Here is an 18,252-nt window from a genome sequence, read left to right as displayed (position 1 = left end):
ATTGGGTTTAACTTTAGTTTTTTACACTTTTTTTTTTCACTAAAACTTTACTTCTCTTGTATAGGGGACAAAAAGTCTTCTTTTTAATATAACATTTTTAAGACAAATTCTTTTTAATGAGCAATCAAAGGTCACCTGCCTTGCATTGAAACTAACAGAGTACAGATTACCATCTTTCCTGGCAACAAGGGCCAGGGAAAGTGACTCTAGAAACTTGAAGTGACATTTCCATGGGGGAGATAAGTGAATGGATGCTCTCTGGTCTCCCCCCCCCCCCTCACCTAGCAACACTCGTCATGAAAACATTTGTTATGTTAAAGGAAATATCTAGTTGTGCTAAGCAGTACCCAACAAATTACCTTATGACTTTCATTCCTGCTGAAAAATAGTAGTGTACTTCCCTGGTCTTCTGCCTAAAAGCTTTATATGAGGTCTAAGGCAATGCATGCTTATGATTGTTAGTCTCATGAGTTTTGAAATGAGATTTGGTATTGTCACTACTGTGCTGCTTACTGTTGTCCTTGCTGGAGAGAATGCTGTAACTGAATACCTGCAGTGCAAGATTTCCTTGCTTTAGCTGAATTAATTCTGTAGATCTGTGCCTCAGACCACCAGTGATCAGGGGACAGCTCTGACATAAAGAAGCAAATTCCTGCCTGTAACAGGATGTTTGCTTCTCAACAGGGACACAGTACAGAACAAGGCATAGTAAGCCAGTACAGTTCAGGAGCTCTTTCATTTTTTGAATGGGCTGCCCTATGAGTTGCCTTAATACAAGGCATGTTAACCCTCAGCATGGTAGTGCAGTAGTTTAATACACCCTTAATGTATTAAAAACAAAATTGCCAATTTATAGTTCAGAAAGCAAACAGGAAATGCTTATAAGTGATAATTATAAATAAATAGCAATGGTGGCACTTTATGATATCAGGAAGGAATGAATCTTTCACTTGCCAGCACTGACTGGATAAGACTTTATATATGAACTATATTTATGATTTAGTTCTTTTTGCACTTATTTCACACTAATATCTATGTAGGAATATATGTTTGTTATATTTGTATATTTTGGGCAATATACAACGCAACACAATCAAACAATGTTTAACGCAACACATTTTAATTAAATGCTTATGCGTGCCAGAGGGGTGTAAGTCACAAGTGAGGTTCAATAGCATTACCAATATTTTCTTTTCAATAAGTTTTTATTGAATATTTTGTATCGTTAAGAACATTAAAATTTGTACAAGAATCAAGTAACAAACATATATACATTCAGATACAACTTTAGACACACAGTATTTTGGCATTATAACAGGCATTTGTAATAAAGACATTTCCAAATGTGAGGAATCTTCTTTTGTGGGGTAGAATAACCCCCCCCCCCCCATTGAAATGATGGGAGGAATTTTAACTCCAAATTTTGGGTTTATTTAGGTAAGAAATAGTCAAACAAAGAATATATGAACTCAGAGATCAATGAAATGAAGAACACCATTCATGCCAGGGGTACCATAGTTTAGACTTTTCATCAGATTTGCCAGAGCTACAAGCCATCATATGTTTATAGGAGCAATGCACTTGGGTTAGGTCTATTACATCCATCAGTGTTGGAGGGGTGGGGTTCTTCCATTTTTTTGTGATATTTAGTCTTGCTGCTAAAAGGATATGTAGGATTGTATGTGGTGAATTAGGTGGGAAGAGGTCAGTATCAAGAGATAATAATGCTAGGCTAGCTGTTGGGGGGATTAAAGTGTGCTTTTTGGTCACAGTTTCTCTAACATTAATTAACTGGAAAGGCACTAAAGCGAGAGATTCTGTCTGCAGTCATGTACCAATGTTGGGTTATTTTAACAGAAAGTTCCTATAGTGTGGAACAGCAAGTTACATTATATGTGTATATAAGGGTATATAGTCCATTGCCGTCAGTGTAGGTTCTTTTTGATCAGCTTCCCATTCTGGAAGGGGAACAATTTTGATAGAATTAAGTTTTTGTTGGATAATAGTATAAAAGATTGCAATACCTTTTTGATGCAATGTGGGATCATTGAAAAAGGCCCATGCTGGCTGAGGAATTTTGCATGTCCAATTTGAGAGTGTCGGCATACAGCAGGTTGTACGTATGTAGTGGAATGCGTCCTGATCTGTCAACAGAAATTCCTTTTAGAGAGTCTTGAAGGACTGAGGAATATTGTTTTCAAAGAGGTCATTGATGTAAGCTATACCTTTGGAAATCCAATTGGAAAAGGATATGTTGTCTATAAGATGGCATAGAACTAAGATGGGTATTTTAAGAGTGTGTGTGTGATCATTCTTTTCCGAGATTATACTGTAGCTACCATGGGTAGAGTGATATATGTAGGAACAGGGGTGCCTAGATGGATACTGAGTAGCCAATTAGATAGGGAATGCCTAGGGATGTAGTTAGATTCTATGGTTCCCAATAATGTGTTGGGTAAGGAAAGGAACCATTCTTTAATTTGTGTAAGGATTGAAGCTAGGTAATAGTCATAGAAGTCCACGTAGCCAGTTCCACCTACTGATCTATGCTTGATTAGTTTTCTGTGGGTGCATTGTGGAACTTGCCAAATTAATTTTGATAGGTTAGATTGTAGGAATTTGAAGTAGTTAGATGGGATTGGGATTTGTAGCGTTGTAAAAAGATATAGTAGTTGAGGAAGGTGCATCATTTTAAAAGCGGCCAAATTTTGCTAAATAGTTTAGGTTTTATTGTAATTTAGAATGAAAGGGTATGTAGTTAAGTTGAATGAGGGTTCTAGTTGATTTAGTTAGCTGTATTTCAAGTTAATATATGCTTTTCTCAGCCCAAGTGTAAGCAAATTGTTTTAGGAGACTTTGGGTTGGAGCGTCAATGCTTGTTTCTAATATAAAGGATTTTGATTCATTGACTTTGTAATAGGAGATTTTACTGAACCAGGTTAAAGTCTTTTGTACCTTGGCTAAGGAGGTTGTAGGTTCAGTGATCATGAGTACCACATAATCAGCGAATGGGCTGATCTTATGCTCTTGGGATGTGATATGAATGCCTGAGATTTTCTATTGGCTCTTATATGTTCAGCAAGTGGTTCCATCAACAGGTTGAATATTAAGGAAGAAAGGGGGCAGCCTTGTCTGGTACCATTAGTAACTTGCAAAGGGGTCGACAAGGCCATTATGGCTTTGAAGATTTGTCCTTAGAAACCAAATTTATGCAGGACTAAGGAAAGGTATTTCCAGTGGACTCTATTGAACGCCTTCTCTGCATCCAGAGATAGGAGCAGAAAAGGCATTCTTGAAGTTTCTGCATAGTGGATAATGTTAACTAATCGTCTAATAGCATCAGAGGTTTGACGGCCTTTGGTGAAGCCCGATTGATCTTTATATATCAGGGAAGAAAGAATTCGACTGGTTTATTTGCTAAACGTTTAGCATACATTTTAAGGTCATTACTAAGTAAGGATATGGGTCAAATGTTTTGGAGGGGGTTGTTGGTTCTTCCCCTGGTTTGGGGGGAGTTATCACCAGTGCATTGAGCATTTCAGAAAGGAAAGATGAAGAGGAGGCAATGTTCGAGTATACTTTATATAAGTGTGGTATTTAAATATCATGGAATTTTTTGTAATATTCGCCTGTTAGCCCATCTGGACCTGGGAATTTGTAATTAGGTAGTGCTTTGATTACCTTTGTAATTTCATCATAGGTGAAGGGGTTAAGTGATGATAGTTGTTGTGGAGTTAGGGTGGGAAGATTAACATGATCAAGGAATGAAATAATTTCTTCTTGGGAGGGTTGGTGAGTGCCCTTCTCTTTGTGTATGTTGTAAAGGATTAAGAAGTTTTTCATTTATGCTTGGATAGTAGAGATGGGTTATTTTGGATTTGATGCGTAAGGCCATGGCTTTGCCTGCTTTGTTGCCAGTAACGTAATTATTAGCCTTGAGTTTGCATTGTGTTTTAACAAAAGACTCCAGCATCAGAGAATGGAGTTTGTGTAGTAGAGTGAATAGTTTTTTTGGAGAGTTGGGGATGGGTGAAGTTTGTTTTGAGATCCTGTATCTGTGATAGCAGAAGTTAGCTCATCTAAACATTGCATCCTCTTTTTCTTTGCTCTAGAACCTAATTGAATAAATAGGCCTCTTATAAAGGCATTGTGGGCATTCCACAATACTGCCAGGTCAGTCACAGAACCTGAATTTAGGTTGAAAGTCTTCAAGCTGCTTGGAAAGAATTATAGCGTTGGAGTAATTTTGCAGAATATAGTTGTTTGTTCTCCACACAAAAGTGGAGGCTGTGAGGCTTACTACATATGCTAATACTGATGGGCACATGGTCTGACCAGGTGATATTGCGGATATGTGAGGCAGATACTTTTTGAAGTAGCCATTTATCAGTGTTAAACAGATCTATACAAGAATATGTCTTGTAACATTGAGATAGATATGTGTAATCCTGTTCATTAGCATGACAACACCTCTAAATATCATATAAGTCATTAGATTGCATAAACTTGTTTAAAGGGGACTCGTGTTGCTTTGGTCCACTGATAGTATCCATCTTGTTGTCAGGCACCAGGTTGAAATCTCCACAAAGAAATAAATGACCTTTTTGAAGACTTTTCATTTTCTTGACAAATGCCTTAAGAAAGGTCATTTGACATTGATTAGGGGAGTAAAGAGTCACCAATGTATATTGGGTATTGTTTATGGTGCACAGCAGAATAATATAGATGCCTTCTGGGTCTGAAATGCACTGCTTTAGTTGGAAAGAAATAGTTTCCCAGATGGCAAGTAATACTCCATTGAATGGGAAGCATTTACAGTATATTGGCAAGTTGGTGGGGCGTCTTGGGGAAATGCATTTCCTGAACGCAAAGAATGTCAGGTGACAGCAGTATTCCATAGGAAGGTGCATTTTGCTGGGTGATTCAAGCATTTTGCGTTCAGAGATAGGATGGTGAAGGTCATAGTGAACTGTGTAGCAGTGTTGTTCAAGGTATAAGATAAGACTTACAGTTAGTAGTCTCAGGCGTTTAAGTCCTCGAGCTGGAGTAGGTATAGTGTAGAGGTTTTTACCTTAGTAAGGATTGTTGGTGATGAAGCAACTGAATACTGTATCTCTTATAATTCTGCAGTAAGAGAAACAAGGCTAACACTGAACAGAATAAACAGGGTTGTAAGAATCTATTGAGTATGGTTATCTCTCTCAAAACAAAGGAAAAGGAAAAAAGTCAGCACAATACAGCTTTGTGAGCTGCTGACCAGGTGTGGGGGAAAGTTCAATTAGTGTGTATATTCAAGCAGCACACGAAGAACTGAACTGGGGAATACATCCAAAGTTGAATGGATACAGTACAGGAACCTTTATTCGTACTTGGATTTATAGTGTCCATGGTGTTGGCGCTCATGCTGATGTAGTTTAGTATTTTGGGCGAAATTGTAGGAATCACTCGGGATCTCAGGTAAGATAACCCAGGAATGCAGGAGCTTCATTTCCCCTTCAAGATCGGTGATTGTGTGGGAAGTGCCATTGGTTTCAATCATTATAGTAGCAGGGTGGCGCCATTTGTATAGTATTTTGTAGTTGTTTAGGGCCTTTGTCACGGGTTTCAAGTGCCTCTTCAGCTGCAAGGTATATTGTGACAAATCTGCATATATTCATATTGCAAAATAATGTGCAGGTAGGGTACGAAGTGTTCTCACTTTAGATAATAGTTGTTCTTTTACTTGGTAAAAATGAACCCTCATTAGGACATCTCTGGAAATTGAATCATCCAGATGTTGCAGTTTAGGGATTTTATGTATGCAGTCAATAGTGAGTTCTATTGCTGACAAATCAGGTAGTATAGTGGAAATGAGAACACTGGCATATTTTTGGAGATCTGAGGGAGGTATGGATTCTGGGATGCTTCTCAGTTTTACATTATTGTGGCGTGAACTAGATCTGCTAATTTTGCTTTTATCTACTTGTTATCTTTCTGTTCTACATAGCCATCACTCAAATCATTCACTGTGTTTGTGAATTCTTCCATTTTATCCTCAATGTAATGTACTCTTTCACCCACAGATTGCATTTCAGTGGTAAACCTATGAATAAGGGAAGATAAGTCTCCGCCATGAGGGAGGATTGTAATTAGAGGAGCATGTCCTTCATAGTTGTATCCAGGACTGGTTGTCCTGTTGTAGTGAAAGCTGCTATGAAGGAATGTAGGTAAGAATGCTTGTGTGTTCTGGCTGTGCCTCAGTACTCACTACGGTTGTGGCCTGGTGTGGAGAATCCATCCTCACCCTGGCTTTTGCTGGGCTGTCGCTGACCGGGCTGGTCGGTAGAGCTTGGTGTGGGGATATAGATGTTGTCCCGCTATCAGGATCTTCCAGGTCAGCGTCTGGCAGGTCTGTGTAAGAGGAGGAAGAGCACGTGGTCAGTCTGGCGGCGCCAATTTAGAGATTCTTTCCCCCTTAACTGGCTGAATGAAGAACGCCTTTAGCTTCTTCAGGCACTGCTCGTGCTTTCTTTTGTGGGACAGTGTAGGGTAGGTTTCCACCACTCTGTGTGGAGGCTGCAGGTCCACAGGATTTCTGCTGTTTTCTGGGGATCTCTAGTTGGCTCTGCTGGGCTTCGGGCTTAGGCGCCCATTTTGGATGCTCGCAAGCCATGCCTCCCCGCATTACAAATATTTTGACAGGCAGCAAAGTTTATATATAAACTTATATTTTAAATATTCTGCCTCTAAAAACCGCACAGCATGCAGAACATTCAGCGAAGTCATATCCTGATACAATAATTCTTTTTTTTTTTTTATTACATTACTTGTTTCTGATATGTGTTTAAAAAAATCCAGAATACAAATAACTGATGATCACAAGTGCAAATTAAAAATGAACAGCTTGATTTTCACATTTATCATTATCAGTAAGTGAATTTGGGATTTCATTATAGTCAGGCAATATTGCCGAAGATGGAAATTCACAAACGTTTGGAGATGCCAAAAGTTTAGCATGATCTTCATCTCTGTTTATGCAGCATCAGAATGTTCAGCAGAGTGCCTGTGCTTGGCCTTTAAGCCTTTCTTCTGCCTCCCACACTTTGGAGAAGTCAGGCTGTATCAAACATAATGGCAGAGCACAACTATTACCATTCCCTATGTACATTGGAGCTGAACTCACAGAGTTTGCTGGACTGCCTTATGCCCAGGGCTGCTATTAGACATCAAGGGGCCCCATACAGACTACCTAAAAGGCCCCCTTCCTCAACTGCAACTCCCCAGAAAATATCAAAATTATATTTTCACTAAGAATATGTTAAAAACATTATTGATTACCATAACTAACAAAATTTCTGCTAAATCTAAAAGAAAAACTGTATTGAGGTAATTAAATTCTGTGTGTAAATGAGGTCTTGGGGCTAATTCACATACGTGCTGTGGCCTGCACAGTGTAAATCTGTGTTTTTTTTTAAATGTGGCTATTGCTGTATGCAGGCAGCCTATGTTACGCTATAGGGATGCAGCAGCTGTACGAACACAGCTGCAGGTCCAAATGTGACAGGTGTGTGGGTGCAGGTGTATGGCCCCAAACACAGACATTGTGTATTCAGGGCCACTCACCCACACCTGCACACCTGTCAAATTAGAACCTAGCGCTGTGTTCATACAGCCGCTGTATCCTCATAGAGTGACAGGCCAGCCAGACAAACTGCTCATTCATACTGTATGGACCAGAGAACCCTTTTGAATGAGCCCAAAATTTCTTTTAATTGTGTTTACTTTGTTTAAAATTATTTTTTACAACATTTAAAATGATTTAAAAAAAAACAAATTTAATATTTTTTACAGTGTATTATATTTTTTTAGTATATACCGGTATATATTTTTTTTACAGTTTTTTTTCCTTTTGGGGGGAGGGGGGCAGGCTTGGGTGAAATAGGGGTCTAAACAGACCTCTGACATCTCACCTTTGAGACAGAGAAAGGAATTGAGGACACAGATTCTTCAATTCCTTTCTCTGCAGCCTTAGCTGCACTGCACATGAATGAACAGGAGACAGAGGCCCCTGTTCATTCATAAACTGAAGTATAGTGAACACAGTTTACTAGGCTTCATTTATGAATGAACACAGTGAGTTCAGTCACTAAAGGAAGCAGGACAGCTTGTTCTTCTGAAAAACAACATACCTACTGGCTAGATCAGGTGATAAAAAAGAGAAAGCCTAAAAATAAAATTAATACAGCCATCACATCTAAGAATTGATAAGCTACAATATAATAGAAGATTGCTTTTTGGGTTCAACACTGCTTTAAATATACACCATACAAATGGGGCAGTATGGTCAAACATACAATATGCATTGCAGTAGTTTAGTCCAGGCATCTAATCACACAGACCCCACAAAAATCCACCAATATTACATGTCTTAAATGTTGATGTATATAAAAGAAAAATAAGAGTTTCCTTCATAATATGGAATAGTCACATATTGCTTACATTAGAGAAAGTGATTGTTAGGGGCCAAACATATATTAATTTTTTGTTTGCAATCAAGCATCGCTGTCTGAAAAGCAAAGCCAACACCTGTGCCTTATGTCATGTTTGGTACAGAGTTTAGTTTTATCTCTTTTTACACTGTTCGGAATCTTATTAAGTTTGGTTTGCCGACTCCAAATAAACAGTTAAATACAAATATGGGAGCATTCATGGTAGTCATTAACCCTCCGCACCATCTAGCTAATACAGGTTCCAAAAATTTGATGCACAGTCTACTGATATCATATAAAGCAACAGCAGGGTCATGAAACTGCCAAAATACATTGACAGGATATCACTTGTCAGGTCAAACTGCAGGATTGAAAGGAGTTCCAAGAGAGAATAAAAGTCCTTTGTGCAAGGTGAAGGAACAGCAGACCTGGAACCAAGTGTGAGAGACTGGGTGGATTTGTTGACATACCTGTAGCAGGGATTCCAGAGCAGCATATGCTGGGTCCAAAAGGATCCACCTGGGACAGGAGCTGTTTTACCTGCCAAAGGATTTGTGTCCTGAGATGTAGAAACCCAACCAGACAGCACAGTCAGGTTGGTGACCTGACTTTTCTCTACTGCAGTTACGTACTACAGCTTGGTCACCTCAGTTATAAGTTCTCTCCCAGTCTTGTCATTGTCAGAATGTCTAATGCTTCTGCTGACCCCTTTTCGCTAGCAAGGAAATAAGTGGCCAGTGCTAAATCAGATTCAACTACTTACACTAGTTTCCTTTAAAACTACTGTACATTTAATGGTTTTTTAATGAATAAAGTATTGCAGTTACTAGGTTGTTTAATATCTATCTGCAGTTCAGCTCTAACATTTTGAAATGAAATATTACAATGACTCTATACCCAAGCTCAACAACAATTTATAATGGATTAGCTTCAAGTTATATTATAGCCATAAAAAACATAGCCTCTATTAAATCCTGACCTAAAGCCTTTATCTTTATACAGCTCTTTTTTAGGAGCTACAAATAAAAATGTGAACTAATCACAGAAAATATAACTTGGTTCCTTTTTGCACTCTTAGAAGCACAGTTTACTTACATTATTATTGATAGACACATCAAATCTCCTCTTATCCATATATTCTTTGAGTGCTCCTCAATGTACCAACAGCTTGTCAATAATTCTGAGCTATAAACCTGCTAATGGTAGCCTGTTGCCATTAAAGAATAGAAGTGGTTGGTGTTCTCAGAATACAAAAATATACTGCAAATTATTTGTAATGTGCTCTATGGATTTTCAATACCTTCATCTCAGAGAAAAGGAACTTGCCTTTTCTATAAATTATCAGCCTTAGCAGCAGAGGTTATTTAATAAATCTGTCATGAGCACTTTGCAATGTTTATCTGGGATCTCAGTGACAGAATCTGTTGAATTCAATAAAGGTGGGAGAAGAAGTCAGGGACACATACTGTAGAAACTATAGGAGATGGTGCTAGAATGTACTATAAAATGGGTTGCTTTCATTTATACTGCCTTTCAGTTTTAGTTGTATGTGGTTCTTGAATCTGATATAATTTACCAGATCCTAGGATGTACATTTACTTCTTGATTCTGATTTCTTTTGTTCTTGTGATGATGTAACAGTCAGAAACCATGTAGGCCCCCTTTGGTGGCCATGTTGAAACTCCTTCCCAGCTGTAGAAAAAAAAGCAAGGGGTGAAGTCCAGGATGCAGTAAGGGTTTTCCCTCCTGGGAGATAACCATGGACATCTCCTGGCATACCCCACTAAGTGGAAAAGTCCATGGAGATAACCATGGACTTTTCCCCTTTGTGGGGTATGCCAGGAAGTTAGAGCACTCTGTAAGAAAAAGAGCTCTGGGGTGGACATAGCACTGTACCGAACTAACCATGTCTGATGAAACCATGCTGTATGGACTATTATGATGCCTGTTGCAATAGAAGCAGACTGAGCCTTGTTATTCCAGTGGCCTATAACTGGGGAACAAGAAGCAGATGTAAACACTGGGAGAGGATTGGCTTGCCCGATGGTGGTGAAGGGTCTCTTGTTTGGACCATGTGCCAGGAAAAGTCATGTCCCTATTTTATTTGGGTTGGGTGGATAGTCATCCTCTGATGGTCTGGAATCGCTGTACTGGGGCCGCAGGCAACTCTGTTGCATAGTAGTAACGAAGTAGCCTTGACAAAGGCCTTCTGGCTACAAAGTGTGAGCTATAGCTCAGGGATGGCTTCCAATTTCCCTGGCTGAAAGGTTTCCATGCGTGGGATCTGGCTTATCAGGTGCCACCACAACAACCAGGGAAAGCAAACTGAACCATTTAAACAAAAATCCCCAACTGAAGAATTCTTCTTATTGTTTATGACAACTGCTCTGTTTTATCCTTTTGTCTTATTTAGTATAATATGAGAAAAGAACAGAAAAGAAGGCACTGATTGGGCATGGTGCTGAGAAGGGGAGTGCAAGCACAGTAGTGGCTGGGGGATGGGTTGTTGGCACATTGGTGGTGAGGGGGTGGTTGCAGGTGCAGTGACGTGTGTTGCCTCCATGAACAGCTGTCAGCTGCAAATCCATATGCAGTTCTCTTGACCAGCAGAGTTAGTGTTAATGGCCAGGGACTGTCTAAGCTGAAGCAGAAACTGGGGAGAAGGGAGGTATTGTGAGCTGACTGGCCAGCAACTAGAAAGCCATGTTCCATTGCAACATACCACGATGGGTGTGGCTGCTGTGAATTGAATAATTTATTTAAAATTTTACTGTTTGATTAATGTTTGAATATGGCACCTCACACATGCACTACATGCCTTTATAATAGATTGCAGTATCTTTTTTCCTTTGCTCTAGGATTTTTTTTTCCTTTTTATATTATTATGATGCTGCTGGTAAATTTCTGTTTCTTGTTTCTGTACTCCTTATCTTGAGATAGAAATGGAAGCCTTCGTAACGCATTGCTGTGGATGTTATTTGAGGCTCCTTGTTACCAGGCAATGCCCATAGAGTTACAGCACACTGACGTGATTTCCGGTCCTTGCCCAGTGCCCTTGCGTAGGCTGAGTATAGCAACTTCCAGTGTTCCCACAGCACCAATTCCTCTCCTGGTAGGGTTGGGTCTATTTTTTTCTTTCCTCTTGATTGGCCATAAGTGGGGAAACAGACATCTACCTGCAACATCACATCAGGATCAAACAGGTTTGGAGTGTCTACTTTTGTAAGTGTATCTTATGGGATTTTATGTTTCATTAAATAGTTTATTCACTATCCATTGGAATATCCTTGGATCTTCCCTGGAATTTTTATTGGAAGACATCATTATTCATGCTCCATGTGAAGAGTGATACCTTGTCACTGACCTTTTTTAGTACATTTTTGTGCCTTCCTGTGGAGCTGTACTTCATTGGCCTATGGGATGCTAGACATTTGTCTTAACCATGGTTACCATTATAGGGAATGGATCTTTTATCATCAGAACTGTGATTGCCATATTGTATTATTCATTTCGTCCCTGAACCCTTTTATTTCTATTTTTATTATTATTCTGTTTGGTCTAGACTGTATTTCGTTTTTTGTTTCTTTTTTACACCCCAGTTCCAATATCAGGCTCTATTGTTTTTTTTTTTTAAGAGCAGCATTGGTGCGGAATTATCATACCTTTTCTTTTTGTCTCTTTTGGCACCTGGATCAAGTTTTCTTGTTTGCTGTTGTGGATAGCTCTATTTTACATTAAGGCCTCATGCACATAAGGCATCTGAAAAAGCCCCCCTATATGCCAACAGTAAAATGCAGCATAAAAAGTGCTAAAAGCCATGTAATACACGTGTTTATGCATGTTTAGGAGCATATAGCATTTGAGCATAAATTAATTCTGCTGGCTATTAATTTATTATGGCCATTGCAATATTTTATGTGGAAGGCGTTTAAGCATGTTTTGCACATTTTTTATGTTAAAACTCTCCTCTCGATAATGCATCTGTGGTGTTTTTTTTCAGCCTGTAAACGCTTCTCTCCTAATACATCTGCAAAAGCCTGTTTGTGCATGGACACATAGGGGTTTATTTACTAAAGCTGGAAAGGCAAAATCAGCCTCACTTCTGCATTGAAACCAATCAGCATCCAACCTCAGCTTGTTCAATTAAGCTTTGGCATAATAACCTGGAAGCTGATTGGTTTCTGTGCAGAAGTAAGCCTAATTTTGCTCTCTCCAGCTGTAGTAAATAAACCCCATAGGGTTTGATTTACTAAACCTGGAGAGTGCACAATCAAAGCCTAATTGAAGGAGTTGAAGTTAGAAGCTGATTGTATATGATGCAAAGCTGCACCATATTTTTTACTACCCAGTTTTAGTAAATCTACCCCATAGAGTGCTTAGAGACTAAAAAAAATCAATGAAGGAACAAATGAACTGGAAAAAAGGAAAAATATCACTGGCCGATAAGGGACCCCCCACCTCCCCGTATCATGGTCCTTAATAGGAATGATTAATTGGTTCAGGATAAAGAGACCTATGAAAGATTGGTGGGAGACCCTAGAAAAAACTAAAGGCTAAAGTAAAGAAATTAGTCAAACAGGCACAGAAGGCGGGTATTTTGAACAAGGGAGAAGCCAAATATATTGTTCTCAAAGCACCAAAAATGCCTATCATATACCAAAATCCATAAAAGTATTAAGGATCCACAAGGGAGACCTATAATTAATGGTGTAGAGTCACTCTTCTTTAGGGTAGAGGAGTATTTGAAACATTTTTTCAGCCCATAACACAAAGCTAGCCATCATACCTTAAAGATAGTAAAGATTTAATCAATCTGTTAAGTAACAAAAAAATTAATGACAACTGTATACAAGCTTGCATAGATGTCAACTCATTGTGCACAAATAAACAAAAGGATGCTCTGACTGCTATAGAGTAAATAGAGACACTTCAATGAAACACAAACAAATAGCCTTCATGTTGGAACTTTTGGATTTGGCCATGAAGGGCAACTATTTTTGGCATGATGGACATTTTTATGCACAGACAAAAGGAGTAGCCATGGGTGCTAAATATGCACCCACTGTAGCAAACATTATTATGAATAAATGGGAAGCAGAGTCCATCTTTTCCCATAATAGGAAGGAATTGTTAATGTACAAAAGATACATTGACAATATTTTAGTGGTGTGGGAGGGAACTGAAGAAACATTATTGGAATTTTTGAAAGAGATAAATAAGAACAGATATGGTATTTCATTTACGGCTACACATAGCAAAACATCAGTTAATTATTTGGATTTGGAAATTGTGAGTAAGGGAGATAAAATGTATACCTATACTTTCTTTAAAGCCACGTACCGAAACGGCTATATCCCTACAAACAGTGGACATCACCCCAGTTGGTTGGGAGCTATTCCCAATGGTCAGATGATGAGAATCAAGAGAAATTGTGATCTAAAAGCCGACTTTGAGACGCAGGTAGATATTTTGGTGGAAAGATTTAGACAGAAAGGGTATACAAAAATCTGAGTTTGAAAAAACTAAGGAAGGGGTTAAAAAGATGGATAGAGGAGAATGATTAAAAACTTGTATAACAGACAGTATAAACAAATTGAAAGGGCATTAAATAAGCATTGGCCTATTTTGATGAAGGACCAAACATTAGCTAAAGTTCTCCCTAAATGCCCATAGGTCATTTATAAACGCTTATCCACATTGAGAGATATCATAGTTAAAATTGTCCCTTATCCACCTACTAAAAGGATCACCTTTTTTAACCAAACGGGCTTCTCCAAATGTGGCAAATGTGTTATATGTAGAACCTGCAAGCAGGGCCATAGAAAGATCACCCATTTTCAATCCAATATCTCAGGTAGAAGCTATGAAATAAAAATGTTTATTACATGCATCACAACGCATGTTACGTATCTTCTTGAATGCAGAACCCAATATGTGGGTAGGACCACTAGGGAACTCAGGGTCAGACTCAGAGAACATGTTAGTAATATCAAAAAAGGCTTTCGGGGGCGCATGCGTATCAATCCAAGATGGCGTAAAAGGTGAGCTCAGCCAACCCTCAGCTTTCACAGCCCTTCCGCTACCCTCCTACAGCACTCAGACCTGGGACATTCCCAGGCACCTACATGGGTAAAATAAGGGCCACGCCACCTCATCCAGACCCCTGTCCTTCCATGCTGGATCGATTCTTCAATAGGCCCGCATCCCCAGCCTCGAGTAGTCCAAGTGAGTGCTCCGTCAGGTCCGCTGAAATGGAGGGGACAGATGCAGATGCCCCTGCTGAATTGCTTACTACTCTAGTGGTCCCTTCTCTGACAGTGGATATTCTGGAGGACAAACTGCAAGTATTTTTATGCAATATCACCCACACTATCTCTGCTGAAATTGGGAAGTTGGCTCAGGAGCTTAGGGGGGAGATTACCCAATTGAGAATCGCACAGACCACCTTGAGTCAAAGTTTGACGAACTGGTACAATATGTCCATATCCTGAAAGAAGATAATCTCAGCTGCAGCTCCAGCTCCAGCAGAAAGACCTGGAAAACAGGGAGCGCTGTCAGAATATCCGTGTCCATGGCATCTCTGAAACGGTCCCTGACTCCCACCTTCAGCTATACCTACTGTTTCCGTTTACCACTCTGGCCCCCAAAGTCCCAGATGTTGATTGGCGCATGGATCGGGCCTATAAGTCACTGGGCCCGAAGCCTCCTTGTCCTCCCTGGAAATTAAAGGAAACAGAGTTAACATTTTCAGTGATTTATCCGCCTTGGCAAAAAGGCGTGCCTTGAAGCTTGTCACCACTTTTCTCCAGCAGCACCGCATCGCTTACCGGTGAAGATTCCCTTTCAAGCTAGTTGTCTCCAAAGATAATGCCCAAGTCGTCCTTCATGATCTGCATAAAGTGGGCTCCTTTTTTAAACAGCTGGGATTCCCTCTCTTGCTGGAAGAGGCCTCTCTGCAACCTCCTACTTCGTCCAGGTCCTCTGCTACTCCACGCAAGATCTGGACACCCGCTAAACGTGGGAAGAAGAGACTTCCTTACACTCCTCAATGCCCCAAACTTCCTGGTTCGGTGGGCCCCACCACCTGACTTTTTTACATATCAGGTCTCTTGCCCTGTTCATTGATCTCCTGTGCCTCCATGTGTGCCTTAGCAATTTTTCTAATTGTTGTGTCCTGATTATAGCTGTTCTGTGAATTACTGAGGTAGACTTGCCATTTTGGGTCAGCTGCTGTGTTTCTCCCTAGTACGTCAAGCTTTCAGCCCTGATGACTCAGGATATTCCCAATATCCCGGGTATATATCTCTGATGATATCTTTGTTTCTGGCCTTAACCCATACGGCCTCTGTTCTGAGTGATACATTTGTTTGTACTAAGCCTGTTGCCATGCTAATCACCTGGTTCTCTGTCTCTGTTGTTCTCCTTTTTGCCTCATCGATGATAATTTTCCTGTATACTCAGGTTACAAAGCTTCTACACTTATTACTGTATCATGATGGCTTTAAGGCTGTTGTCATATAATGTCAAAAGACTTAATTCAGTCCAAAAACGGTGGATGGCTCTGAAGGAGTTTAGATCCTCGGGAGCAGATATTATCTTCATTCAGGAAACCCATTTCAAGCAGGATGGCTCTTTTCACTTTGCCTCCAAGAGCTTCGCACAATCCTACTCGGCTTTTGATCCCTCTGGAAATGCCGGAGTAGCTATTTTGATTTGGAAAACCTGCTCCCTGAGGGTCTCCTCCTCTCGGGTTGACCCACTTGGTCATTATGTCTTGCTGGTATGTATGTACAAGGGCTCTCCAGTTGTGTTTCTGAATTTGTTTGCACCCAACTCTGGTCAGTTGTTATTTCTCACTCAACCCCTAGATAAATTGTGTTCCCTATCTAATGCATGCATGCATGATTGTTGGGGGGATTTTAACCTGATTATGTCCCCTCAGAAAGATAGGAAGGTACTTTTTGCACCCACACCGTCAAAGAAACTATTCTCCTCCTCAACGACTTTCCATAAATTGATCAGGGAGCATCACTTCTTTGACGCCTGGCGAGTCAAACATCCTCTCCATAGGCAATTCACATTTTATTCTACTCCAGATCGTATGTTCTCTCGATTGGATAATTTTTTTTGTCACCACCCCCCTGATCCCCTTTTTGGTTTCCTTGTAGATCAACCCGATGACTTGGTCAGATCATGCCTCATTGTCACTTATTTTCAACTTAACGTTGGATCAGTAGCTTAATCCTTAACCCTCTGGGAGGCCCATAAGGCTGTTTTAAGAGGCCTCTGTATCTCCATGGGTTCCCATTTTTAAAGAAGGCCTCTGTTTGTGCCAGACAATCCCTCTTACGTCAATTATCCCTAGCCGAACATCGATTGCTAGTAATTACTAGCAAACCCGTCTATACCTCGGCTTCAGAGAGTTTCCCATATACGGGACCAAATCCGGGCTCTTGATCTGCATAAAACTGCTCAGTCTCTCACCTGGGCTAAGCAAAATGTTATGAGTTTTCTAATAAACCACATTGTATGCTTGTAAATAGACTTAAATCCCAAATGTCCCCCTCACTACAAGTAGTCACCTACTCCAGGCTGATTGCAAAACCACATATAACCTGCATGTTATGGCTACAATATTTGGGGAATACTATGAGAAGCTTTATAATTGCCTGGCCCCTGATACTCATCCTCCCCTTCAGTTGGCTGCTTTTGAAGCATTCTTTGACCCATTACAATTGTCATGTTTGTCACCTTCTGATGTCACAGCCCTAAATGCGGACATATCCGTCCGAAGAATTATTGGATGTTGTCAAACATCTTCCTACTCACAAGTCCCCAGGGCCGGACAGTCTTTCTTATTCATAATACAAGTCCTTTACCTGCATTTTAGCCCAGCATCTTCTGGCTTTGTTTTGGGATCTCCCGAAGGGGTCATGATGATTTTACTTGTACATACATTTCTGTGTTCCCCAAGCCAGATAAAGACCATTCCCTTCCAGATACCTATTGTCTTATAGCTTTATTAAATTCTGACTACAAGATTTTTATGAAAATTCTAGCTAATAGACTGGGCAAATGTATGTCCAAGCTTATACACAGAGACCAGGTGAGCTTTGTCTCTGCCTGACACGCCGCAGATAACACCAGGAGGACCATTGACCTGATTGATCTTGTTAAGAAGTCCCCGACCCGTACTCTGTTGAGCTTGGACGCCAAAAAAGCATTTGATCACTTAAGTTAGCCATACACGTTTCTAGTCCTGGAAAGATTTAGAATTAGTGATCAGTTTGTAGTCACTTTAAAAGCTCTTTACTCCACACCCTCTTCCCAGGATGTCCAATGGTACATGCCAGGGATGCCCACTTTCCCTTTTTTGTTCATCCTCTGTTTAGAACCCCTAGCCATAGCTATCAGATCCAACCCAGATATCCATGGGATACACACCCATAATGGTGACTTTAAACTGTCTCTGATATCTTGCTGACACTGACGGAACCCACATTACTTTCCCAGTCTTACATTGTACTCTACAGCTTTACAGTGCCCTGTTGGGTTATAAGGTTAATGTGTCTAAAACCAAAGCATTGCCGATCCACATACCATCTACCACTCTATCTTCTCTTCAGTCAAATTATTCCTATCGATGGTGCCCACGCGGTTTGAGGTACCTAGATAACAACCTCACTGCCTCCTACCATTCCCTTTTTGAGGCAAATTTTTCCCCCCTGTTTCATGCTATTTCTCAGTCCTTAAAAACCTGGGACACTCTTGCCATCTCCTTCCT

At 40.1% G+C, this 18,252-nt stretch overlaps 1 protein-coding gene and 1 pseudogene across 1 annotated transcript in view; one reads left to right on the top strand and one right to left on the bottom strand.

Annotated features, from left to right (window-relative positions):
• Positions 1-18,252, top strand: part of PITPNM3 (PITPNM family member 3) — a 728,404-nt gene that overhangs the window by 647,407 nt on the left and 62,745 nt on the right. The gene's annotated exons all lie outside the window — the stretch shown is intronic.
• On the bottom strand, positions 5,360-6,652 carry LOC149457425 (uncharacterized; annotated as a pseudogene).

This window comes from Staurois parvus, unplaced genomic scaffold (genome assembly GCF_062004578.1).
Source record: "Staurois parvus isolate SC_StPar_1 unplaced genomic scaffold, SC_StPar_1.0 ptg000321l, whole genome shotgun sequence".
Classification (NCBI taxonomy): Eukaryota; Metazoa; Chordata; class Amphibia; order Anura; family Ranidae; genus Staurois; species Staurois parvus.
The sequence above is the reverse complement of the archived record's forward strand: the minus strand, read 5'-3'. Positions and strand labels throughout refer to the sequence as shown.